Source organism: Mus caroli, unplaced genomic scaffold (assembly GCF_978045245.1).
Source record: "Mus caroli unplaced genomic scaffold, Mus_caroli_1 scaffold_8, whole genome shotgun sequence".
Taxonomy (NCBI): domain Eukaryota; kingdom Metazoa; phylum Chordata; class Mammalia; order Rodentia; family Muridae; genus Mus; species Mus caroli.
The window spans coordinates 137,591,558-137,618,865 of NW_028227263.1; the positions used below are offsets into that span (position 1 = coordinate 137,591,558).

General features: G+C 35.6%; 1 pseudogene; it reads right to left on the reverse strand.

Annotated features, from left to right (window-relative positions):
- Nucleotides 1-11,509: 11,509 nt before the first annotated feature.
- On the reverse strand, nt 11,510-24,841 carry LOC110288461 (vomeronasal type-2 receptor 116-like; annotated as a pseudogene).
- Between the last annotated feature and the right edge of the window lie 2,467 nt (nt 24,842-27,308).

The following is a 27,308-nucleotide window of genomic DNA, read 5'->3' on the forward strand; positions in this document are numbered from 1 at the left end:
AGGTTAATTGAGACTACTGGGTTTCCTACAAGGTTGCTCTCCTCCTCCTCTTCTTCCCGTTTTCCATATAGGAAACTCAGTGGTCAGCAGCTTCAGTCTATTGGTTGGGGGCAAATATCTGTATCTGAGTCTTTCAGCTGCTAGTTGGATTTTTCAGAGGCCAGTTACTATATGGCCCTTTTTTGTGAGTTCTCCATAGCCTCAATAATAGTGTCAGGCCTTAGGATCTCCCCTTGAACTGGAAACAACACTGGGCCTGTGGCTGGATTTCATTTTAGACAGGGTTCTCTCCATTTCCATTCCTGCAGTTCTTTCAGCAGGAACAATTATGGGTCAGAGTTTTGAATGTGGCATGGAAATCTCTTCCCTCAGTATTTTTTTTAATGAAGAAAATGCAGTTGTGCGATTGAATGTCCTCTCAGTTCATGAAGGTTTGCTATATAATCATAAGGATCTTAGTTGTGAACCCTCGCACTTTTGACATGCCATCATTACCTATTCCTAGAAATGGCTGTACTGGTACACACTATCTAAATTAGGCTGGTCTTGGGCACAAACTCTGTTTCCTTACCTATTTAGTCCTGGGATTAATGATGTTTGCCAAAAATTCTGTAGGGAAACTGTTTTTGTGTATGAATGGCTTTAATTGATTAAACAATTTTCTCTCGGTATCCATTTGTTCTTCATGAAACATAACTTTTTCCTAGGTAGTATTTGGAAACAAAGTGCTAGAATCCATGTATATATCAATTTTTTGGATATCTACCTTGTTTTAATTTTGTTCAAACGTGTCTGAATAAAATGATTTAGTAAAATTTCCTGCTTTTTGGTGAAAATCAAAGCTTTGGTGGAAACCTAGGTAACTCTTCCGAACTAAGGAGATCATGAATCTTAGAGGAGAATCTGGTGCTGACAATTTAATAAACCAGCATTATTCCTCACTACATGGTAAATATTTATCTCATACTCGCAAAAAAAAATAGTTGTCACAACTCTCAAGAGAAATGTGCCTTGAAACAGATAAGTTCAGTTACTGGGAAACAAACTGAACCAAATCCAGAGAATAGGAGATCATATGGTACCTATCTCTATCTGCTTCATCTACAGTACAATAGTTCATGAAGCTCAGAAGTCAAAGTGAAGGATCCTACAGAGATCCCAGGAACTAAGCCACCAACTGCTGAGTACACATAGAGGGTCCCATGACTCCAACAACATATGTAGCAGAAGATGGCCTTGTTGGACATCAATGGGAGGAGAAATCCTTTGTCCTGTGTAGGCTCCATGCCCCAATGTAGGGGAATGCCAGGGAGGGAAGTGGGAGTGGGTGTATGGGTGTTTGAGCACCCTCATAGAAGCAGGGGCAGGGAGAATGGGATAAGGGTTTCTGGAGGGGAATTCAAGAAATGGGGTAACATTTGAAATGTAAATAAATAACAAATAAAAATAAAACAAAGTTGAGGGCTGGTTGAAAATATGGCATGAGCCTGAGAAACAGGACATTTGCTGTGAGAATGCCTCTCCTACTAATGGTAGAAATATACTAATGGTAGAAATATACCAATGATGTCTCATCAATGTGGTACCTAAACAAAAATGGAAAAGGTGATGCTGATTGACATGGGAACATGGAAGTGTTTAACTTCATGAAAACTCAACAATATGCAGAGAATTACAGACAACCAAAGAATGCTGAAATTGGGAGAGATAATCTACCCAAGAGAATAGATTTTCAGTTGGTAATACAACACCAAGAGTTCAGCCCTAAAACTTTTATTCATACATGTTATGTACTAAGTAATTTTTATTTATATATTTAGAACATTAATAAATGTATACTATGATATGAAAGTGTTTGAGGAGTGTGCATTGGAATGATTGAAGTGTTGAATGAAAAGGGGAAGTGATATAATTACATTTAATCTTAAAAGTAAAACGTATTTCTTAACAGTAAAACATATTTCTTAAAATTAAACAAGTTACAAAAGAAAAGTATTTTCCCATAATATTTTCATCTTATTATTATGAAATTTTTTATTAGATTATATTAAGTGTTCTGATGATTTCCATTGCTTCACGTGACAGCAAGTTTTTCCTTTTACTCCTAATTCAATAGAAATTAATTCTGACATGTATTAGTATGTTCCTTTGAGGAGTACTTTAAATTGGGGCAGGTTAGATGTTTCAAAGATAGGAAATTAATTGAGGGCAACTGTCTTAGTTAGTGTTTTACTGCTTTGAATAGACACCATGACCAAGGTAAGTCTTATAAAAAAAAAAAAAAAAAAAAAAAAAAAAACATTTATTGGGGCTGGCTTACAGGTTCAGAGGTTCAGTCCATTATCATCAAGGTTTGAGCATGGCAGCATCCAGGCAGGCATGGCACAGGCAAAGCTGAGAGTTCTATATCTTCATCAAAAAGCTTCTAGTGGAAGACTGACTTCCAGGCAACTGGGGTGAGAGTCTTAAGGTCACACCGACAGTGACATGCCTACTCCAACCAGGTCACACCTATTCCAACAAGTCCAAACCTCTACGTGGTGCCATTGACTGGTCCAAGAATATACAAACCATAACATTCCATTCCCTCGTACTCATAGACTTGTTCAAAAACATGAGTTTATGAGGGCGAAACTTAAACATAGCATAATGCAAATGCATTTAGTCCAACTTTCAAACTCGTCATAGTCTATAGGAGTCTCAACAATGTTAAAAGTCCAAAGTTCAAGGGCTCTTCTGAGACTGTTTCAACTAATTAACTGTAATCTCCAAAGCAAAGCAGGAAACCAGCTGGGCAAGCTTCAAACCCTGCATCACCATGGCTGATATCAAAGCAGTCTTCGGATCTCCATTCCTTTTTCATCTTTGTTGCCTGCAACACACTGCTTTCTCCTGAGCTAGTTCCACTCCCTGTTAGCAGCTTTCTTCAGCATGTATCCAATGGCTCTGGCATCTTTAACATCTTTGAGTCTCCAAGGTAATTTCAATGTTACAGCTTCTTGTTTCAGTGTCTGGCATACAACTTGGTCTTTTTGACTCCTCCTAAGGACTGGCATCACTTTTCCAGCTCTGCCCTATGTAGCACTCTAAGCTCAGGTTAATCCACTCCACTATGGCTGCTATTCATGGTACTGACATCTCCAATACACTGGGGTGTTCCACTCCAACTAGGCTTCACCAATAGTTTCTCATAGGCTCTCTTCATGGTGCCAGGCATCAAATCCTTTGCCTGACACCTTCAGTCCTGGGCCAACAGCTACAGCTGAGGGTACATCTTCTCCACTGGCCTTCTGTGACCTCTCACAGTGCCAAGCATCAGCTGATTTTCATGACACCTTCATGCCTTCAAAACCAGTACCACCTGGGTGACTCTTACACATTACCAAATCCAGCTGCAGCATGAGGTACAAACTTGGCTATCTCTGGAACACAGCTTCGTTGTGCTCCCAGAAAACAACTCCCAGATTTCAACCCATTGATGCTTGTCTCTTCTTAATCATTGCTAATGTCATAGCTCCAGCTAACCAGCATCAATTGTCCCAGTAGTTCTTTCATTCTTAACTCTAGAGCCAGAGCCACAAGGCTGATGCTGCCGAGTTCTGCTGCTTACAGGAACTAGAACATGATCCCCTTGTACTATTACATTATCACTAGCTTTATGTTTTCTAAATCCTTCACTGCCCAAGCTTGACTATTGTGGTTCTTGCTCTGTAGATTAACCTTGAATGCAGAGATCAGCATGCTTGTCTCATGGGATTATAGGTGTGTACCATCATGCCTTTATCTAAATTCATTTGGGCAGGATCTTGCCTCAAGCTACCACTCCCTTAATCTGTTATTTCCTAACACAGGATTTTGCTCCAATTCACTTCCTGGTATGCCTTTAATACTCGAATCATATATTTTATATTTTGCCTTTCTAAGCTTGCTATGCTTGTTCAAACTTCTCTTTGTCAGACTTAACCAGAGAACAAAGTCTCTGCTGGGCTTTTTTTTTTTTTTTCTGACTGCATAGCACTTTATTGCTAACTATCTAGTCATGTGGCCTGGGGCACACTTCCCCCAATTCAGCAGTGAGGGTGAGGGGAGCAGACAGGCAAGAGGGAAGCTCCAGATGAGGGAGTGATAGCTTCCCCTACAGCTCAGACCCCAGGCCCTTCCCAAAGCAGCAAAGGCCCCAGGGACCTTGAACAATGGCTTCCGGCCAGTCTCCCTAAATCACAACAGAAAACTAGGGCTTCCAAAACCCTCCATGTCAGAGAAGAAAGAAACCCAGGCTTGTGAGGAGAGCCTTCAGCTTCTCCTTAGTGGAAGCAGTACAACTCTACCACTCACCAACCTGCGCTGCCATGGCTCCAAAACAGGGCCACAGCCTCCAAGCCTGGGTGAGGGAGCCATGGCCCCTCCCAACTCTGAAACTGGGTGGACAGGTGGGAGGCAGGATGGAGAAGCAGGGTCACTAGAAGGCCCTTCCTCCCACAGGCTCTCACTGCCTCTTGTTCCTATGCATGTTCAGTTAACAGTCTGCCTCCCCCTGCTGGGACCTGGTACCCTGGACACATTCTGCTGGGCTTTTTTGAAACTTCCTTTGTCAATGCAATTAATGCAATTAATCCAGTTCTCTTCACCTTAGCCTCAGGCAGACTTTTAAGATAAGGGCAAAAAGTAGTCACATTCTTCACCAAAATACCACAAAAACTAGTCTCTATGCCACATACTGAAATTATTCTCCTTTGAAATCTCTTGGTTCAGGTCAACACAGTTCAAATTACTCCCAGTAACAAAGTCTTCCATATTCCTTCTAGGATGACCCATTAAACCCCATTTAAAGCATTCCACTGAGCTCCAAATCCAACGTCAAAAATCTACATTCTTTCAAATAAAAGCATGGTCAGGCCTATCACTGCAATACTCCACACCCTGACACCAACTTCTGTGACTGACTTCCAGGCAACTGGGGTTAGAGTCTTAAGCCCACACCCACAGTGACACACCTACTACAACCAGGTCGCACCCTTTCCTACAATGCCACATCTCCAAATGCTGCCACTTTCTGGTCCAAGAATATACAAACCATCACAGAAACCTAGACTGAGCCTTATAAATGATAATGTTTAGCAGTACTGTAATTCAAAAGGTAAGTACTCATTCTGAAGATGCCTTACACTTTAGTTAAAGAACATAAAAAATTCAAGCTGGAAGCTTCAACTTTACTGGCTATTTTTAATACTCTTTGAAGTAATCATAAATATTTTCTAAGTGTGAGCCCTGAGAGGTATAACAACAATAAGGCTGTTGGAATAGTGCCATAACCATCCAAGGAGTAACTAATGAATGGGTTCATATGGACTGAAAATCCACTTCACAAAATGATACCCATTCCTAGAACCATTTCTAAGGGAAAAATATGCAGCTAGAAAGTTACATAAACTTTGGAGAAGGACCTAACAGTAATGTTTAATAAATCGCCATATTGATAATATTTCCTCTGTATTTCATTTTCATTTTAAAGAATATTCTGTGCCTCAATCCTCATAGGTGATTTACATTTCACAATTTATGTTGATTAACTTGTGGACCTATAATCATTCAGAATGGTGGGAGTAAAAACTTTGGTATTTCCAGCTAAAATAAAACACATGTATTATACCTTTCATTCCAAGTCTCCAGAATCATCCTGGAAGATGTCAAAAGATATGTAAAACCAGACGTGGTCTATAAATCCACAGAATCAGGCTTTTCTCAGACAGAATAGGGTAGTTCTTCTCATAAATTCATTTGTTTTAACAATATGCACAAACCTTCCCCAAATCAACCTAAAAAAATCTGAGTGATGTAGAGGGTGTCAGGAAATTCCACAACTATCAGAACACCTACAGACAAATTTATGTCTTACCACTATTCATATTTCATTTTAGTTCACTAAGTAGAACAAGTGGTATTTTTTCTTCGTGGAACATAGGAAATTTAGAGGGAATAGTGGTGTTGTTTAAGAGATTGGAAAAATAATAATTGAAAGTGAATTTGTGCAAAACACTCATCCAAAAATAAAATTTGGAAGAGATATTTAAGTATTAATAGTTCTAACTAGTTTTATTTAAAAGAAGGCAGGTTGATTTTGCTGGAAATAGTCATTATAACCTGGTACCAGTGAGAAATTGAGACTTCTCCCACTTTCTCACAGATGTGTCTTAATCCTTTTAGGATCTTCCACAGCATACCAGGTCAGCTTTCAGGGATATTGAAAACTTATGCCTACTCAAAACACCTGATCTTTGTTAATTTTCACAACAAAATTTAGTGTATTTTTGTTATTAATCAACTTGAAGCTATTTATAAATGATTTTGAATCCTGAAGCTAACTCTGTCTTTGTCATTTTAGGTGACTTAAAAATTGCAATCAAGTAGGAAATAACTCAGACTTCTCTTTGTCTACTACTGAACTATTAAACACCAGATATCTTCTCTTAATAATATTGTTTATATATATTTTACTACATATATATTGAACATTATTAATATCCGAAAATATTAATATTGTCCAGAATATAATATTGGAACAATATTAGTAATATATATGAATATTTTCATACACACACACATATATATGTGTGTGTGTGTGTGTGTGTATGTGTGTGTGTGTGTGTGTGTGTATGGGAAAATATATGAAACTGGTCTAAACAGTCCTACAACATTTCCTTAACTAAGAATTTGGAAGTGTTCTAGATTCTGTTTATATCAATATGAATTCCTGTGATTTCATCACCACAGGTCTGGTATAATAGGACAGCACACTAAAATGCAGCATTGTTTTCCTCCATTGTCCTTAGAAATGTTCAGTGTGTGCTGTGCAGTTTATCAGTTTGTAATATCACTCAGAATTGAAAAGTTAAATTATAGTTCACAGAGGAAATGACTTTATATGAAGGAAATATTGCAGAGAAGGGAACCCAAAGAAAGGGACCATGATGGGACACATGGGACACCAACACTGAGATGAAGATGAATAAAAACTACTGGCCTGGAGAGGAATTGGGCATTTTCAGGTTTTTATTAAACCTGTTTCCAAACATAAACCTGGGGGAATGAAGTTCAAAATTTAACTCATTCTGCTTACAATTCCCTGCAGGTATTCACAGGATAAAGGAGTTAGAATTACCACTCAGTACAGGAATCTGTGGAGAAAAAAAATGATGAGTTTTCAGTGTCATGGACCTCATACAAGTTTTGTAATCTACCCACTCAGTACAAACTTTGGTTTAAATAATATTTTTTTATGCAAAAAGTTGTGGACGTCCTAATTTTTCATGCTCTAGTCCAAACAACTGACACAGTAAGATTTTTTATGATAGCAGAAATGTATACAACAGCAAATTCTTTGATACTTAATAGAGTCCTGCCTACAAGACAGGACAATGGTGGCTAAAAATTTGTGAGAACATTAAGCAAACAGTACCAGATTTATATGAATTACCAATCCACAAAATTGTCTCGGGGATACACTGTTTGCTTAATCAAGCATGAGAAATTAAGTAGATCAGGTACCTAAAAAACAAATCCTACTATTCACAAAAAGAGTAACGATATTACTTGTAATGACATTTTGTTAAACTCATAGTCAGTGCCTTACAAGGCCTACATCAGTATCTTTTTTCTTCTGTAGTTAGAAAAAATTGACAGATCAACAGCCCGATATTATGTGGAGAATAGAAAAGTAAGTATAAAACAGGCATCTCCATTAAATATAAGCCGCCCATGCCTTAGAAAGCACCATGGTAGATAAAGACAAATAAATGTAACAGCTGAGAACATGGAAGGCACCAAGGAAACAATCCCTTCTGCATCAACAGCAATGGCACTGTAGAAAATAGATATTTAACCAAAGGAATACGGTTCCCATGGATCTGCCCCATTTGGCGTCCTACTGCAGAAAATAGATGTGGACACAGACCCTGTCTCAAATCCTGAAGCAATGCTTGATTAATAACAATCTTGTAGTGCAAATGTCAGCAAAGAAGACTCATCAGGGAAGAAAACCTCTCTTAATGTTAGATCTCGTGGCCAGTATTATACAAGAAAGAGGAAATAAATGATTATGTATCATTGGAGGACCTTTTCTGAAAATGTCAAGCCAGGGTTCTAAGCATCAACAATGTTATCCAATTACATATGTATATATATATATATATATATATATATATATATATATATATATATACATATATAAATGTTGCTGTTCTTGTTGTTTATTTCAATTCTGTTGTATTATTTTAACTTACTTTTTTGTTATTGTTGTTTTTGGTTTCTGGACCTTTTTGTTGTTGTTTTTTACTTGGGCCTTCAATTTCCTTGAGTTTTATCTTGTCATTTGAGGGAGTTAATAAATATAAAGTTAGAGTATGGTAGAATTTATTCTTTCTCCATTACTAGTTTGAGGTTAGGATAGTAATTCTTTTCTAAATATATATTTTATTTGTATTTTCTGTGTATGTATATTTGCCCAGTTGTGTGTCAATGTACCACATGAATGCACTTCCTATGGAGGCCTGAATAGGGCAGAAGATACACTGGAAAGGCAGTTACAAAGCATTGTGATTCCCAATTAGGGTTTTTATAACTTAACTAGGGTCCTCTATGAGATTAAGAAGTATTGAACAAGTCAGGCATGGTGGCACATGCCTTTAATCCCAGCACTTGAAAGGGGTAGACGCAGGCCGATTTCTGAGGTCGAGGCCAGCCTGATCTACAAAGTGAGTTCCAGGACAGCCAGGACTATACAGAGAAACCCCTCTCTCAAAAAAACAAAAACAAAAACAAACAAACAAAAAAGAAGTATTGAACAGCTGAGCCATCATTCTAGCCCCATTCTTTACTTTCTTTAAATTATTTTATTAATTTTGTTCCAGCCATTGGACACCTTTCTGGATCCCCCTCCTACATCTCCTCATCCTATTCCTCCTCCCTCTAGCCTCTCATAGAGTGCTTACTAACTTCCCCCTGTACCCCTACACCAGGCATCTCCCTTCTATGGAGCTTCCAGTATGTCAAGAATTAGGCATATCTACTCTTACTGAGGCCAGACCATGCATTATTCTGATATATATCAGAAATTTTGACTCTGGGTTGATAAGCCTGGCCCTCTACTTGAGGCTATGTCTATCTGCTGAACATGGACTATTTGCATTCCCTCCCCCCACTTTTGGGAAATTTGGCCAAGGTTTGACTCCACTGAGTCCTGGGAGTCTCTCAGCTCTCAGGTCTGTAGTACTTCCTTAAGGCTCCACCCACTTCCCTCCCCTGGTGGCTGCACACTTCAATTCATTCTCCTGGCTCTCCAATTCATTCTTTCCAGCACCACCCTCCATAAACAACTGAGGTAGTTCTGTTTCCTGTCTGCCTCCCCCCTGTGTTTTTTTTTGTTTCTTTGTTTGTTTCCCATTCTAAGTGGGATTGAAATATTTTCTGTTAGTCCTTCCTAAAGGTTGAACTTCTTAAGGTCTATGGAGTGTATCTTGGGTATTCTGTTCCATTTTGGCAAGTATCTACTTATCAGTGAGCACATACCATGCAGTCTTTTTGGGGGCTGGGTTACAAGAACACACTGACCAGAGTGAGCAAAAGTCCTGAATTCAATTCCCAGCAGACACATGATGGCTCACAACCATCTATACAGCTACTGTGTACTCATAGACATAAAATAAATAAAAGCAAATCTTCAAAAAAAGGTTCTTCATATTCTATGCATCATGTATCAAAAATAATCCACACATCCTTAGATATTAAGTCATGTGATATTTTTTGAAATGGAAGTGTCTAGATCATGAAGAACGTGTTAATCTCTACCTTAGCAAGTTTTTCTAATGTTACAAGAAATCATTTATCCTCTTCTTTAATTAAATAGAGGTCTTGAACCTTGATTTCCAGCTTCCAACTATTACAGTCCAATTGATCTTTTGCCATTTTCTCCTCTCCTCTGGCTCCTACACTTACATGGTGACCAGGAAATATATAGGGACATATATTTAAATTAAAAAAATAATCAGAAATATTATTAAAATTAAAGATTGTAATATAATATAAATGTAATTTTAGAGGAGATCATCTGGTATTATAATAAACTTGTGTAGAATTCCCTTAAATTGCAGTGGAATATCCCATCTAACTTTGCAAAAATAACATCTTCCATGAATTTTCAATGAGTAAATTGTTGATGTTAATGCTTAATGTGTTCCTTAAAGGGACATTGCTATGATCATATTTCTATAAATAGTAGCTTATGGAAGTAACACTTTTTATTGATGCTGATGCTATTTAGACCCATTAGGCATCCTTTTTGGAAAGAGAATTGACAAATGTGAAGGATTTAGTTTAGGTGCAAACACTCCATTGTCTTTTTGGAAATTCCATTTTCCAGGAAGCATCATAGTCAAAGCCTCGGGCACCCATGCCACCCTTTGAGACTTTTCTGATTCCAGATCCTCAATCAGAACTGCAAACTGGGGGCAGTCTCTGAGAAGATATTAGTTTCATGCAAATATCACTAATTTTATATTTTTCTTGTATAACTATAATTTTCACCTATCTACAAGATTATTTTAATTTCTTCTTTTTTATTTTTTTATCCTTTAATCTTTTTTTTTTTTTTTTTTTTTACAGTCCAGTTTGCCCCCTGGCTCTTCTGCATTTCATTCCTCTTCCCCCTCCTCCCAAAACCCAAGACAATCCCAATCTCTGGAGTCTCAAGATTCTGGGGAGTTAGATGTGCATTCTATCACTGAGGCCAGACAAGGCAGTCTATGCTGCATATGTGTCATGGACCTCAGGTTCTGAGAGTATCTGTTTGTCCATGTTAGTTAAGACTTCTGATCATCTTATGGGGCTCCATTCTCTTCAGCTTCTTACAACTATTTCCTAGTTCAACCACAGGTGTACTCAGCTTTAGTTCATTGTTGGATATAACATTTTTGTATTGGAGAGCAAAAAAATAACATTTCCATTTTCAACCATTCTCTGATAGCTTGAAGAGCAGCTGAAGAGGACAGGCAATATCTCTCATGTGTGTGCTCCTATTGAAAATCAGAAAATGTGCTCTGATTTCATCTTTGTTGATTCCTTAGTTTACTGATTTGTCAAATTGATTGTTAGATATGATAGATGGTTTCTATGTGTAGTGTTGTCTGTCTGAGAACTTACTTTCTGTACAAGATCATGGATAAATCTTCCTTATCAAGTTTTATTGGATGTTACCAGGGGGAAATCTCCATGAAAGCAAAGTGATGAATAAAACAGTAATAATAATTTAAGAATTTTAGTTTTCCTAGAGGAAATGAATCAAGTGAATGAGTGCAAGACTTTATGCATATTGCATGCAAGTGAGTAGATATGATACTTCTAGACATCACTACAGGATCCAGTAAGAGTGATTCTAAACCTAGATATATGCACTGTAACCCAGTATTTGGTAGGTATGTACAAATTTCTCATTTGACAGAATTCCAGAAATATTTGTTCAGGAATGTAATTTATCCCCGATTTTTTGGACAGAATTTTTCTCATGTCTCACGAAAATAATGTATATCTTGGGTGCAAAGATACATCCAAGAATACCTGCACTGGATGCCAGGATGGATAAAATCTCAACAGCAGCCATGGCCTTGCCCTTGGTGTGATGGTAGACAGGGAGGAAGGTAACACAGACACTGCAGAACTCTAGCATGCTGAAGGTCAGGAATTTGGCTTCATTGAATGTGTCAGGTACATTCCTTGCCAAGAATGCCACAGTGAAGCTTCCAAGTGCCAGGCAGGCCAAATATCCCAGGACACAATAGAATGCAGGAACTGGGCCCTTGTTACATTCAAGGATAATGTTTCCATGCTAAGAATGTTCTTCAAAATCAACAAATGGAGGAGAAACTGTTAGCCAGATTGCACACAGAATACATTGAAATAGGGAACATATGGGAATGATGTAATTGGGTGCCCCTCATACCAAGATGTTTCTCAAACTTCTTGTGGACCTGTGAATTTCAAAGCCAGAATTACAATGATTGTTTTGGCTAGAACTGTGGAAACATCCACAGTGAATACAATTCCAAATGTGATTTGCTGTAAGACACAGGTGGTTCAGTTAGGATGTCCAATGAAAAAAAAGGAGCACAGAAAACAGAACTTGAGTGATATGAGTAATAGGTAGCTGAGGATTCTGTTATTGGCCTTCACAATAGGAGTGTCATGGTGCTTCACAAAGGCCCAAAGTATCAGCGCTGTGAGTGCAGAGAAAGAAAAGGCCATTAGGGCAAGTGCCATCCCCAAGGGGTCTTCATAGCTTAGAAATATCACAGCTTTCTGAATGCATTTGTTCTGTTCTGTGTTGGCATACTGCTATTCTGGACATTTCACACAGTGATCCATATCTGATTTCCAAAGAAATGTTTAGTGAGTGCTGCTTTAGAAATTTACTGACAAGGAATTTCAAGTAAAGTAGTTTAAAGGAGCCTTGCAATGCTGCCTTTGATGCTGGGCATGTAATTTTAAGGGCATTGCTGCACAGCATTGCTTTCAATTCATAATATTCATGAATATTTTACAGAAAATAAAACCAATCCATTTTTTCTTTGTCTATTTAACTTTGTTGAACATATCACTTATAATGTTATCAGAAACGAAAATTTCCTAAACCCCTTTTTGCCACTATGTTGATATAAAATAGATCATTTAATTAAAACGATACAATCATAAACCACAATGTGGTTGGGCTATTTTAAAAATACAAAAGCCTCTGATCACTGTTTTCCGATATCATTGACTTTTATGAGTTCATTCCCTGTGACACATTGTGAGTCTTACTTCTACTTGGCAAGATCTTTAATATATACTGGAGAATTCACTAGCTTAAACTCATTGACATAGAAACAATATTAAATTGAACATGTAGGCTGTGTGTTTGTGTACATATTTATATGTATGTTTGTGTAAATGTAACAATTGCATTATTGAATTTAAGTGATTCCTGTAATGCCATAAGCAGGTAGAGAATGAGAGGTAATAAAATATTACTATTTAAAAAGCAGAGCACTTTAAAGAAGTCTGCAGATGTATCCTAATCTGTCAATAAATAAACAAAAGTTCTGATTATTATTTGAGAGATGAACTAAGATTAGAACTGATGGAAAAGAAGCCTCTGTAGATACTTTGCTAAGAAGTCTTTTACCTTGATTCCTTCTTTATTTGGAAAGCTGAGCACACTTATCCTTGCCTCATCTCCATTCCTATTCGATTCAGTGTCTGTGAACGTACTCAAGGATGAAATCAGTATGGACAAATAGAATGAACAATATAACAGAGGAATCCTCGAGCAAGAGTGGTAACCCAGATGGTTTGTGTTAAGCAATAGTACCCCATTCCTAAGTTGTAATTACCTTCATGGCAGCAATATCAACTATGAATGTATTTGCACTTAATTTTAATGTCATTTCAGAGAATGTTGATGTACTTCTTTGGTTTTCAGAATTCTTATCTACAAAAATGCATTTGTGTAGAGCTATTATTTGATAAGTTGCCTAAAAGCCTAAGAAGTTGGATTAGCTATAAACAGAATAATTTTCTCTACCAGAGAACCTGGGTTTAGATTCCAGCACCCATGCCAGGCATCTCATTAGTGCATCTAAATGTACAGACAGGGTTATTATTTGTTCATATGTGTACCTGTACCAGTGTTACCTACCCCATTCACATAAGCAATTAATGAAATAAAACATTTCATAGATATTTTTGTGGAATTCATTGATGTAAATATTAATGCTTATTTGTTTTAATATCTAAAACTATTTTAGTAAAATAATTAAAAAAATATTTTCATGTGTAGTGTATGTTGGAATCCATGACTTCAAAAGACACCTTCTGAGTAGGTTGTTTGGATCTAGTACATGCATCATGGGAATAAACTCAGATTGTAAACCTTGTTCACAAGTGATTTAACTATTGTTTAATCTCACAGGCATAATATTTCTTCTGAGAACTTTAATTCATTATATTGAATGAAAGGCAAAATAATTGAAAAGATAACTACAAACTTTATGAATATTGTCAACCATAAATAATTATTATAGTAATTGATGTGGTATCTAGTATACTAAACATGAGTCTTTTCATGTATTTAACATCATTGTTCAACACTTATTTTATAGTGTCTGGACTCATATCACACTTGGCTTTTAACATGGCCCTGGGAATATTACATACATAACAGCTTGTCATAAATTTGCAAATACTTTTGTATTCTACATTAATCTTACAGAGAACACGTATTTTGTATCTATCAGTCAGCTTCATGATCCATTCCAGTAGATTATTATATTATAATCGCTTCTTCATAGACTCCTATATGTATGTGGTGTGCATAATCATATATAGGACAGACATACTCAGGAAATATGACTAAATAAATTCTTTTAAAACTTGTGACAAAAATGTAATGTACATGTAGTTTTATAGTAGATTAATTATTGGGAAAGTCCTGTGGGTTATTCCTTCAAAGTGAGTTTTATTTTTTAAAGTATTTCTTTGTGAAAATGTAATCTGCCATGAACTTGGAATGAGTGAGTATGTGGGCAAAGACACAAGGTATATGTGTTTGGTTTTTAATTTATTTGCTGGTTTTTGGTAGGATTTTTGTGATGGATTTTTATGTCTACAACTAGTAAATTAGAAAATTAATTTATTTTATATTAAAAGTTGCCTTGTAGTTGACGTCATCATTTTCAGGGCAGATGCTGCAAATGACAGCAGGCTGCCACTCTCTCCTTCCAGGATCTTCTGAATGCAGGACCACAATCTGCACTGCACACAGCGGATGGTTTCTAAGAAGAAAATTAGACAGATACTGATAATAGTTTTAGATATTCTTTTATGTATTATATAAGCCCATTGAAAGTTTAATAAGCTTATTTTATGTATAACAACTGGTAGACATTTTGTATTGTCCATTGTTTAATGGACAGCTGTGACTATTGGAAAGACATTGAAGAAATGTTGGATACTTTCTGAATGTCTCTTAATTCAGGAAAAAGAGCTGCTAGTGATCTTTGTGCAGAAACTATAGAGATTGCAACATGATGCTTTTACATTTTTATTTTCAATTTGGCACTAAGCATTGTAAACAGACATGGGGAACTTTATTTGAGATTTTTTTTTCATCCAAAACTAGCCTGTCTGTATGAGTTTGAATCATTTTCTTAATTGGTAATTGATATAGGTATGCCCATCTCACTATGGGTAGCAGAGTCAGTAAGTATTATTCTTTGTTTTCCATTTTTTATTGGATATTTTCTTTATTTACATTTGAAATGTTATCCACTTTTCCGAGTTCCATTCCTCCTTGAAATACCCTATCTGTTCTTTAATATCTATGCTTTAATGCCCATTTCCCAGTATCCACACTTTTCTTTTCATGAGGGTACATAACCCGTATATCAAATCTTTCCTTCCTACTTTACTTATTATCAAAGTTTATTTAAAGCAACAGAAAAGCAAGTTAGTATTGGAAGACAGTTGAAACAGAAAAAATATGTCTTTAAATTATAGATAACAAATACAACCTTGAATAAATAAGCATTCCAAGCATGAAAGACTGTTTATGAAAAGAAGCAGATAATGCAGACACTGGTTTCATATTGCTGAAAATGATAAATCTATGTGTAGTGAACTTGAATATGGAGTGTTCCTTTAAGATACCCTCATATGTCTATTTACCATAAAGTGTTATGAACATTTTGTCCTATTATGATGTCTGAATTTTTGTTTAATCTTGTTTTATTTTGTTATTCTCCCATAGAATCCTGTTATTTCCTAATGAGTAACAGAAAGTAGATCTGATGAAAAGGCTGTTGGGAGGTAAATAAGCGTATTAACTATGATATATTACAAGTAAAACTGAGAATTGGTCACATCCCAGTAGAAGGAAAGGGAACTGTAGGTAGGATATATTATGTGAGGGTAACATGCTATTTTCAATAAATAAAAAAGACCCCAATGGAGGAGGTGGAGAAAGTACCGAAGGAGCTGAAGGGATCCGCAACCCTATGGGTGGAACAACATTATGAACTAACCAGTATCCCGGAGCTCTTGACTCTAGCTGCATATGTATCAAAAGATGACCTAGTCGGCCATCACTGGAAAGAGAGGCCCATTGGACATGCAAACTTTATATGGCCCACTACAGGGGAATGCCAGGGCCAAAAAAATGGGAATGGGTGGGTAGGGAAGTAGGGGGGAGGGTTTGGGGGACTTTTGGGATAGCATTGGAAATATAATTGAGGAAAAGATGTAATAAAAAAAACTAAAAAAAAAAGAAAAGAAAAAAAAACTAAAAAAAAAAAAAAAGAAATCTCAATTTCAAAAAAAATTCTCTCTGCTCTCAGAGAATGAACTTTCTGTTTTGCTTTCTGATTTTTTCTCTTTTATGGGTGTGTAGGTGTTTTTCTCAAGAATTATTCTATAAATATCTACCTCAAATTTTCTCAAATTTTTATTATTCTCAAATTTCCTTTTTCCCTCTTACTACACTTTACATTTTCCTCATTGTTTTAATAAAGAACTGTTCTCCTCTTGTATGTGAATGTGTCTCCCCACCCTCTGCAGGCAACTAAGGAGTGTCTTAAAAAATTAAGCCAGCACTGTGGTCTTTGATTTCATTTCCAGAATGTTAACACAAGTGTTCATTTATAACTGAAATTTATTTGTTGCTTTTGTCTGGTTTCTGTTATTGCTGTACATGAGGTGTGTTAATATCTATTCTTTGTTTGACGTTTTAGTGCAGTCTTTACGTTCCTTTGAAATTCTGTACACTTTAATTAAAAATATGACGTTGTTCTTCAATTTATTAACAGCAACAAAGTGAAAAAATATTTTGTTTAATTTCAAGGAAAGTATACCAAACAGTGGTAAAGAACAGTTTTGTATTCATTAAATTTTAGAAAATAGTTCTGATATGACATAGGTTAATTTTATGCATGTTTGAATCTTCAAAGAATTGGGGAAATGTCAAAATAAACATAATAAGAACCTAGAAATTGTTTCTTGATGTTAATTTTTTTTATTTCAACATGTTAATGTGTATCCACTTGACAGTGTTGACTGCTGTGTATTATAAATCAATAAGTTAGTACACACTCACCTTTCTACTTCCTGTAGCCAACTCAAATATGTCTACATGTAAGTGAAAGTGTTCACCATGTCGAAAACATGCATTGAAATTTCCTAATTTCACTTAATCCCAAGGTGTTGTGAGAGATTCCCAAAGTTAAAAATGTCATAGTCTTCCTGCAGTATCACTCTCTGTTTCATTATTACTTTATCCCCACGAGGATTAGTAAAGTGGGTCTTCCTCAGAAAGGAGTTTACCTAAAATACAAGCATTGCACTATATTGTATATACCATTCCTTCAAGTCATAAAATGTATTCTGATTCCATAATAAAGGCAACAATGTATAAAGAATGAAAGAAAAAAATCACAACAAATGCCATTGGATAAATGAAAGTATCATGATATTCCAAGAATTTAATTCCTCTCAGTGAACAGTACCAAAGACAAAGAGACTAAAATGCAGAACAAAACTCAAGTATGCAACGCACACGCACACACACACACACACACACACACACACACACACACACACTAACACAAGGAGAGGCTCAGGTCCTTTCCAAGTCAAACATGTAATACAGCTATATACTTAATTACACACAAATATAAATAAATGTTCTCATAACTTTCAGTCACATAAAAGACATATATGCACTCAACTAGAAACACAGCTATAAAAATTTCCTGGCACACAGACAAACAGAGAAAGATATAGAGATAGAGGGAGAGAGGATGATAGAAATAGAGAGAGACAAAGAGAGAAGGAACACCTGGGGAAAATTATAAATATATAACCACCAGGCCAGAATGATATTGACACACAGGGAAATTTATGCTCACAACTAGGAGAGAGGATGATAGAAATAGAGAGAGACAAAGAGAGAGAGAACACCTGCGGAAAGTTATAAATATATAACCACCAGGCCAGAATGATATTGACACACAGGGAAATTTATGCTCACAACTAATGACAGAAAGACAGGCAAAGGTCAAGCCAAGCACAAAGAAATTGGCAGAGAGATAAACAGTAAAGCAGACACAAATACATGAAAGCACATACAAACACTCACAAAATACATACAAGGGTACACAAAGACACATACTCTGACAAAAACAGAAAGAAACGCACACACATATATAAACACACTTATAATAAGAAATTCATACATAGAAAAATTGTAGCTCTCTTACCCAGTCATACAAAGAAATAAACCTGTATGTTCAAAGCCACACAAATATAAACACAGATTGACAGAAACAGTAAAACATGTATATATACACAGTGAAAATATGTATTCACACATATAAACACATTCATATATACAGAACTGAGTACCAACATTCTTTCATGTTCAGTTACTATCAGAAAACCAAGTAAGTTACTCAAGAGAGTGCACTGCGGGCATATTCACTGGAGCCTTAAAATAATTTCCATTTAATTGGCAAATATAAATAAAACATATCTTCTCATCACAGAGAAAATCCATGGGGAAGACTGATTATATCCAATATTGAAAGGGTTGAGCTAACATCTGAATGTTTTATATAAAATCCACAAATTTTCATTGATAATCTGCAACTTCATTTACCAATCACATTCATAACAATCATTAGATTTTCTTTTTCTTTAAAAAATATCAGAAACTTTTCTATTTTCAAAATATTTCCTATTTCTTTAAGTCTGAACATCTGAGAGACACTAAATGGCTATGCAATTGAAGACACCAAACATTATCCAATAAAAGAAACTCTACCTTAAAGCAGGGATACCTGGATATTTTCCCATTGTCTATTGCCTGATTATCAACCTGTTGAAGATTTGTCTCATGGAGTGCATGGGTCATGGCATACACAGCATTATAAATGTTTTGGCTACCATCACTAAAGGTTATGTCAAACTTCTGTTCTATTAGCCAATCTAATGAAGCATTTGATGAAAAATTCATCAGTATTTTACAGTTACATGCTGAATCTTCACAGTTAAAGTATTTTCACTATCACATTTCTAGGTTTAAATCTGTGCTTTTGAGATGGAACAATGTTTGTACAAACTTTTTATAGCCAGAAATCTCACCATGGTGGGGTAGAAAAGTAAAAGTCCCAGAAAATGTGCCATGATTTAAGTCTTTCTTACTGGTAGGGAAATTCAGTTTTATTGTGGTAACCCATATTCTCTTTATAACTGTAGAATCCCATATTCTGAAGCTCAATTCAATAAAATTGCTTGTTTCCCCATAAATAATAATAAAATTTGTGGATGACATCATAATTTGGTTGTAGTTCATTTCAGTTGTGGCATAGGTCAAAATATCAGAGATTCCTATCATGTTCACAAAGGCAAAGCAAATTTCCTTTCCTTTGCTCTCTTTGTTCAACTATGACAGAAACTGATAGACTTCATCATCATCAGGGATGATAAGGCCGACCCAGTTCCATTGGAAATAAAGTATGAAGTAGACCATTGCCAATGCTAGAGATGTGTTCCTTGGGGCCATCTGATAGACATAGGGATATTTTTCATTATCATTGATGATGGAACTGAAAGTTCCATAGGTAAGCTGAAGGAACTACAACACAAAGAGCAGCATGAGGTGTAGTACAGCCAATAAAACCAGTAATCATATTTACCTTCAAAGAGTTGATTAACTGTGACTTTTTATCTCATCTCTGATTCAAATGAGCAAATGTTCAATCCTGGCACATCTATTTCTAATAGTAACTGCAAGCTTAGCTCTTTGACAAAGATGCAACAAAATGTATCTGCATGTTAAAGTAACTGCCATTCTGTGTTTCAGTTTTAGTCTTGATATCTGTGTTCTCAAAGCTTACAGGGATTTTAATATATTTACAACTTGGGGATATTTACCTAATATTTTTTAAAAAGGCATTTCTTCCTCAATCCAGAAATACTTCTTCTAAGATTTAACAGAAAAGTCCTATGCAAAATATTGCTTTACCTTTTAGAGAAAAATTTACCTTTCCCTACTTGAAGGTATTCCTTCTACAGTAGAGTTTGTAACTCGCAAAAAAGTGCCAGAGACCTCCATTTTAAGATAAGACTCCAAAATACTCTGGGAATATCTGCCTCTGTGGCTCTTCAGGACACAGATAACCAGAAGAAAGTCCATTTAAAAAATGTAAACAAGGTCAGCAGCCTAAAAGTGTTAGTAGCAGATCATATTAAAAAAACAAACAAACAAACACCCTCATACTACTAAATACCCACTTAATTATGTGTCAAAATATCTAGGACTCATAAATTGTATCTCTTGAGGAAAATATACAGAAGCAATGTTAGATTCGATGGAGTTATCTCTTCCATACAAGTGTCTTATATTAATAGAAAAATTACAATGTGCGAAAATATGAAAGAATGAGGTTTTGAAAACTCATAACTCCTCCTTCTTAGAAAATTTCACTTGTGAAGGTCTACTCCTGTATCTTATGACCAAGAAACCAAAGAAAAACAAGATAAGACATAGCAATAAGTTCCATAAAGCTAATGACATAACCTTTATACTATTAAAATGAATTATAATAATTAAAGCAGTATATTGATGAAATATTTGCCATACTGTCTAATGAAAATTGGCACTATGACCCTTAATTGTTAGTCATATATTCACTGTTAGTAAAATGGCTAACTTCACAGACTGGATTGGAGGTTTTCTTCCACTCCAGTGCCACTGAAATGTCACAAGTGGCTAGGCTAAAAATCGTCTGTCTTATCTTTGCACAAAAATACTCCAGATACTTAAAAGGTGTCTTATAGAGGCCATTTTTGTAAAATATTATTTTGTTCCATCATAATTTATCATTGATCACTAAACTTATAACACCACCATAACTCTGTTATTGTAAAGTTTACCAATGATAATCTAAATTTATGACCAAAATGAAGATAACACATATGGGACAGAAATAATATTCTTTATGTTTTGGAACAACATGAATGTTTCTCTGCTTACTGAGATTTTTTTAAATAGAGAAACACTCTGACTGCCAGTCAGTCAAGGCTGCAAGATTCTCTCTACCACCCTGCCAGACTCAATTCTTCATTTCTTCCTCTATTCCTTCTTTCTGGAATCTATCAACTTCTGGAGGTGGTACATAGCAGAAGGCCTATCATCTCTCTAAATAGTAAGTTCACTTGAATTACATAGATTGACATAAGCATAAGTCTAATTTCATCCATTAACTTCCTTAATATCTGTCAAGTCCCCCAAAGGGACATGATGCTAAGAATACTTGGCCTATGATAACTCACATGTGGAGATAAGAAAATGTCCAGGAACATCTGATAATATAAATTTAAAATGCAGTCATATTGGGTCCTGTAAGCAGAAATGAACACATAATCTCTTCATTACAGAATAATTAGGGATACACTTATAATTTTTCCAATCAAGAAAATGGGCTGTATTTGTCACAGTTTTCCCATCACAACGGCCCAAATTATATTTTATACTCAAAGACATATTTGGTAAAAGATCAGGATTTCTGTTGATTTCATCCATTGAAAATGCCAATACTAAAGCATATTTGTGGGTTTTAGTTGTTTTTCTGTAAAAGAGTATAAAGATTATTATGGACAAATGTAAATACATGATCATTTGTACTCAATAGAAGCACTATACTGTACTGGATGCTTCTGCCTCTGTCCTCTAAAGATTGAAACAAATGGCTTTTGTTGTGAGAAAGATTGAATTGGGAACCTGGAAAAATAGTAAACACTTTAAAATTTCATGACAGTATTTCTCCCATAAATAAGATATGGTATTGACCTCATCCACAGAGAACATTCCCATATCTGTTTTTCAGTGCTTGATCAGACGTTTAAGAAAGGGAAAACCACAGATATTGACAAAACTTTAATTCAGAACATGTCTTCATTTTGAAATTATTGAGGAATGTAGAAATACATGTGTTATGAGACCCATTGAGTTCATGATTTTTTTGTAAAATTCATTTAATTAGTTAAGATAGTGAAAATATTACTTATCAGTGCATAATAGTCTTTTTGCAGCAAACTTTGGTTTCTGTAGTAATAATCACATATAATTAGCTTCCAATATTCCTAGTGTTTTCTCTTATATCTATCCTCATTTTCTTATTTTTCTATCAATCTTTTGCTGAAAGAAAATCTCTTCTAAATATTTATTTTTAAGTGAATTCACACATCAAACATGTATTTGGTAAATGATCCATGCCTATGCATATATTTGTATGTATATGAACAAGTTTTGTTTAGGTCATAGTAGGGCAATACATCCAAGTGTTTTATAAGATACTTTGCAGTAGCCTATCCTCAGTTCAATTGTGAAAGTATACACATTCACTGATTTACTAGTTACAAAGGAATGTGATATAGTCACTCTGGATACTTCTTATCTTTATAACTGAATTTCTGGGAAACATTATTGATAGCCTTTCCAGTTACACTAAGACAACACTAGCTTCCAATGAGAACTAGGAAAATAAGGAAACTTCTGTGATATTTTATGTGCCAATATTATATGCTTATATAATAGAAGACATTTTGGTGTAAATTGTATAGAATATTTTCATTTTTTTTGTAATACAAGTTTGCCACAAGACAGTGGCAATGGAATAATAACATATTGTGATTGTATTTGTATTTATGTGTTTGTAAAGTAGAGTATCTCACGTCTCATTCTTGTCATTTCATTATAATATGTTCAATGAACATTAAACATACACCTATATATTTGATGATTAAATTTGAAGTAAATGCAATGAGGTTTTCAACAAAATTTGTACCCCTCTGGTGTTTTCATTCTATATTCTATAAAATATGCCAATTTTTAATATTCTTTATTAATACACAAAAAACTCAATTAAAATTTTCCAATACTCAAAAGAAATTTGAGAATAGATCTTGTGCAAGCCTCAAACTACTTCCTACAAGTTAACTTTAGGAAGCACCAGTTACATAAAGTGTCGGTGCAACCTAGTATTCTAAAAGGTTGTATTTAAAAAGAACTATCAATTTAGGAGCTAGAGAACGTAATCAAGGGTCTTCAGGGATCTGCAACTCTATAGTTGGAACAACAATATGAACTAACCAGTGCCCCCGGAGCTCCTGTCTCTAGCTGCATATGTATCAGAAGATGGCCAAGTCGGTCATCAGTGGAAAGAGGAGCCAACTTTATATGCCTCAGTACAGGGGAACGCCAGGGCCAAGAAGTGGGAGTGGGTGGGTGGTGGAGCGTGTGGGGGACTTTTGGGATAGCATTGGAAATGTAAATAAAAAATACCTAATTAAAAAAAAGCAACCCCCTCCAGGAAAATGAACTACCAGTAGTCTATAAATATGGGTATTAATACCACATTGGTATCAATGTGCACATTGTAACAGGTGCAACTATATTTAATAAAATTTCTGAATAAAGACCCCGAAGATATATATATATATATATATATATATATATATATATATATATATATATATATATATATTTCTCATTAATGGATTAAGATATTAAGGAACGTAGACATGAAAAGAGATGACATTTCTTAAATAATGGAGAAAGTTAATAAAAAACTACAGTATCACTGTTATCTAGTGTTCCAACTAACCCACACCACAGATTTTACCCAATGCAGTGACAAGGGATGTAAGTAGCCTCCATTGCTATTGACAGCCTCACTATTCAAGGAATGTAAACATATCATTGGATTCCATGTGATCCATATATATTTTACTCTAAAGAGAGTGCAGAACTGAACGCAATAAAACAATAAAAGCCAGTGATTGTACATGAACAGAGGGAAGCACGAAGCCACAGTGCTTTTGAATTTTAGCTTTTAAAATATTTGGATATCTTGATCCCTAATGACCTAAATATTCTTTGTCCATATACATTAAAAAATGTCCATCTAGGCAATCCTATGAAATGTGAATTTCTGAGTGTAAAGCTCTTCTCTTTCCAAACTTGATGAAGCTTCAGAAGACAAGAAGTGGCCGCATATTAATGAATTTGAGAGAGTAAGTTTGTATATATATAAAGTTCTTCACAGCTCTATGTTCCATAGAAATTACTGTAATCTGCATAAGCTCTGGTAGCAACAAACTGAAGGAAGGACTGTCAGCAGTGCTTATGGCCATCTCTTTGCATATTCTCAGAGTAAAACACAATGAAATATTACAGAATCATCTTCAATATGTCATCACTGTTTAGGGTGCAGTAAAAACTATTAATAGGAGGGCTTTATGTGAAGAATCAATGTAGATAGTCCTTTATTCCTCAGCTTCCAGTCTTCAAGTCGGAGGCCACCTGACTTAAAGAAAACCAAATCCGTCACTAAATTACTTAAAAGGAGAAACTATGATTGATTCTGCAAAAGAAATAATGTTGTTTCTTAGTGTTCAGACTTAGCAACAGTACAAAACACTCAAGCATTTTCCTAATCTCCATCCTCAGAGCACTCAAGAAATGTTCAAATTATCATTTAGATGGAAAATACAAATGCACTTATAGGACATTTAGAGTCTCCTTGAAATAATCTTTCTCCATAGGCATGTTAACTCCTCCAAGGATGAAGGAACAAGTTTGATCCAAATCTTTATCATTGACTTCATTCAGGTTTAGTCTCCAAAAGCATGTGGAATCAATGTAATTATCCATGAGATGTTGAATCATGAGGAGAAGGAAGACTCCCACTAAAATGAACATATTTGTCCTGCCTTAAACCTGGTCAGTCTGGATTTTGGAGTGCCATGCATATCAGCACATCAAATTTCTGCCTGCTTTTATTTCTCTAGTCAAAGGAGGTGTTTGTTCCATAGTTATGATTCATAATATTTTCAAATTGCTCCTGAGCCCTGGAGGAATTCTTAAACACTGTCTACCCTGGGGTTCTGCAACTAGTGTCCACCACCCATGTAATAACATAGGTAGGTAAATACATAGAATAATATATTCTCAGGCCCCATAACGTCACTCATGTTTTTAAACACTTGGGAGGAAACTCATTTGTTCAAATTTTGTACTTGGAAAGTTTAGAAAAGGTGATTATGTGAACACAATTAGAAATGATATCAGTGGATTGTATCAGAAGATTCACAGTGAGGCATCCAGTAATAGTACAATTGGAGCTAATTGGGACACACAGGACATTGTATTCCAAAGTCTAAGTCAGGAATAGGCATTCTCAAGTTTATAGTCACTGAGTTTCACAGACCATGTAGAGTGTGGACTATGACATATCTGTGACTCTAACAGATTATTTAAACAAGGCTTGTTCTACCATTGTCTTGAGAATCAATAAAAAGACCAAGTCAGAAATATATTTTATCCAGCTCTATCCAAATTTTTACAGTTCTTCATAGACCCCCTGTTAACTTACATGATAAAGTCTCAGTTTTAAACGTTCAACAATATCCAGAGAATGTCATGCTGTGGGCTTCGTTTCTTTTTTCTTTCTTTTTATTGGTTATTTTATTTATTTATTTACACTCACATTTTATCCGCTTGCCTGTTTCTCTTGCACAACTCCCCATCCTCTTATTCCTACCCCTACCTCTATTAGGGTGCTCTGCCACTCACCCATCCACTACTCCTCAGCATCCTATCATTCCCTACCCTGTGTTATCAAGCCTTCATAGAACCAAGCAGGTACCCTTCCAGTAAGGTAAGAAAAGGCAGTTCTCTGCAACTTATCCAGCTGAAGCCATGGGTCTCCTGATGTAGACTATTCAGTGGATTTAGTCCCTCAGACTTTACTTTCCAAACATTCAATAACAATGAGAAAGTAATCTTAATATTTGAATTCCAAACAATGATCTTCCTCCCTGAACCTCATTTAAAAAAAATAATAATAACTTGTACTGACCTATCTATTTCAAATTATCTTTTTTTTTCCTACATTGGCTTTTCTCATTTTATATTGCACTAGTGGCTGTGAGGAAGTTTTGTTTCTAAGTGTCTTAGAAACAAATAGTGCCTGAGAAGCAACAATTTGTTATGATTTGTAAACTTTTCTTTTAAAAAAATTCTACCCATATATACTTGTTTGCATTAAAATTCACACTGACCATTGGAGAATTTACTGATAACTATATACTCATGAACTTCTTTCAGAGCATTTGGACTGAAAAAAAATAAAACAGGATATATAGGCCACACATTTTGGGGGGGGTGATTATATGCCCTATTATGTGTTTTAATGACAACCACGTTTAGTCTTGCACTAGATATTGCTGTACACATAAAATCAATTTTCACCATATGTATAACTTCTGGTTCTGTGATAAGCTGTCCTTGAGTGCTTAAACTTGTGTCTAGAGAAATGTAATTGGAAAAGTCTTTCATAAGTATACAGAGTAAAGTTTTCTTTCAATAGTGAGGGATGGGGCCATCCACACATCTCAAAAGTTTTAATCCAGAATTGCTACTGTATGAAGGAAATAAAGGAACAAAGAGTGGAGCAGAGTCTGTAGGAAAGACCATCCAGGAACTGTCCTTCCATGAGATTCATCTCATATGTAGCCACCAAACCTAGATACTTTTGCTGATTACAAGATGTACTTGCTGACAGGAGCCTGATATTGTTGTCCCCTGAGAGGTTCTGCCAGAGCCTTACGAATAAAGATGTGGATTATTGCTGCTAACCATCAGACTGAGAATAGGGAACCCAATGGATGAGTCAGGGGAAGGACAGAAAAAGCTGAAGGGATTTGCAACTCCAAAGGAAGAACAACAATATCAACCAACCATACACCCCAGAGCTCTCAGGGACTAAACACAAACCAAAGAGTACACAGGATGAACCTAATTCCAGCTGAATATGACACAGAGGATGGCCTTATCTGGCATCAGTTGGACGGGAGGCCCTTTGTCCTGTGAAGGATCAATTCCCCAGCATAGGAGAATAGGAGGGCAGTTAAACAGTAGTAGGTGGATGGGTGGGGGAGCACACTCATAGAAGCAGAGTGGAGGCAGGATTGCATAGCAGTTTGGAAACTGGGTAATAGGGTGATATTTGAAATGTAAATAAATAAAATAATGAAGAAAAAATAAAAAAAAAACCTGCAAATGAAATTTCAAAGAGTCCAAATTTAGTATTCATTTTTTGTGGTTATTAATTATCATTTTATGAAAATACCATACTTAATTTTTGGTTTCATTATGGGACATTGAC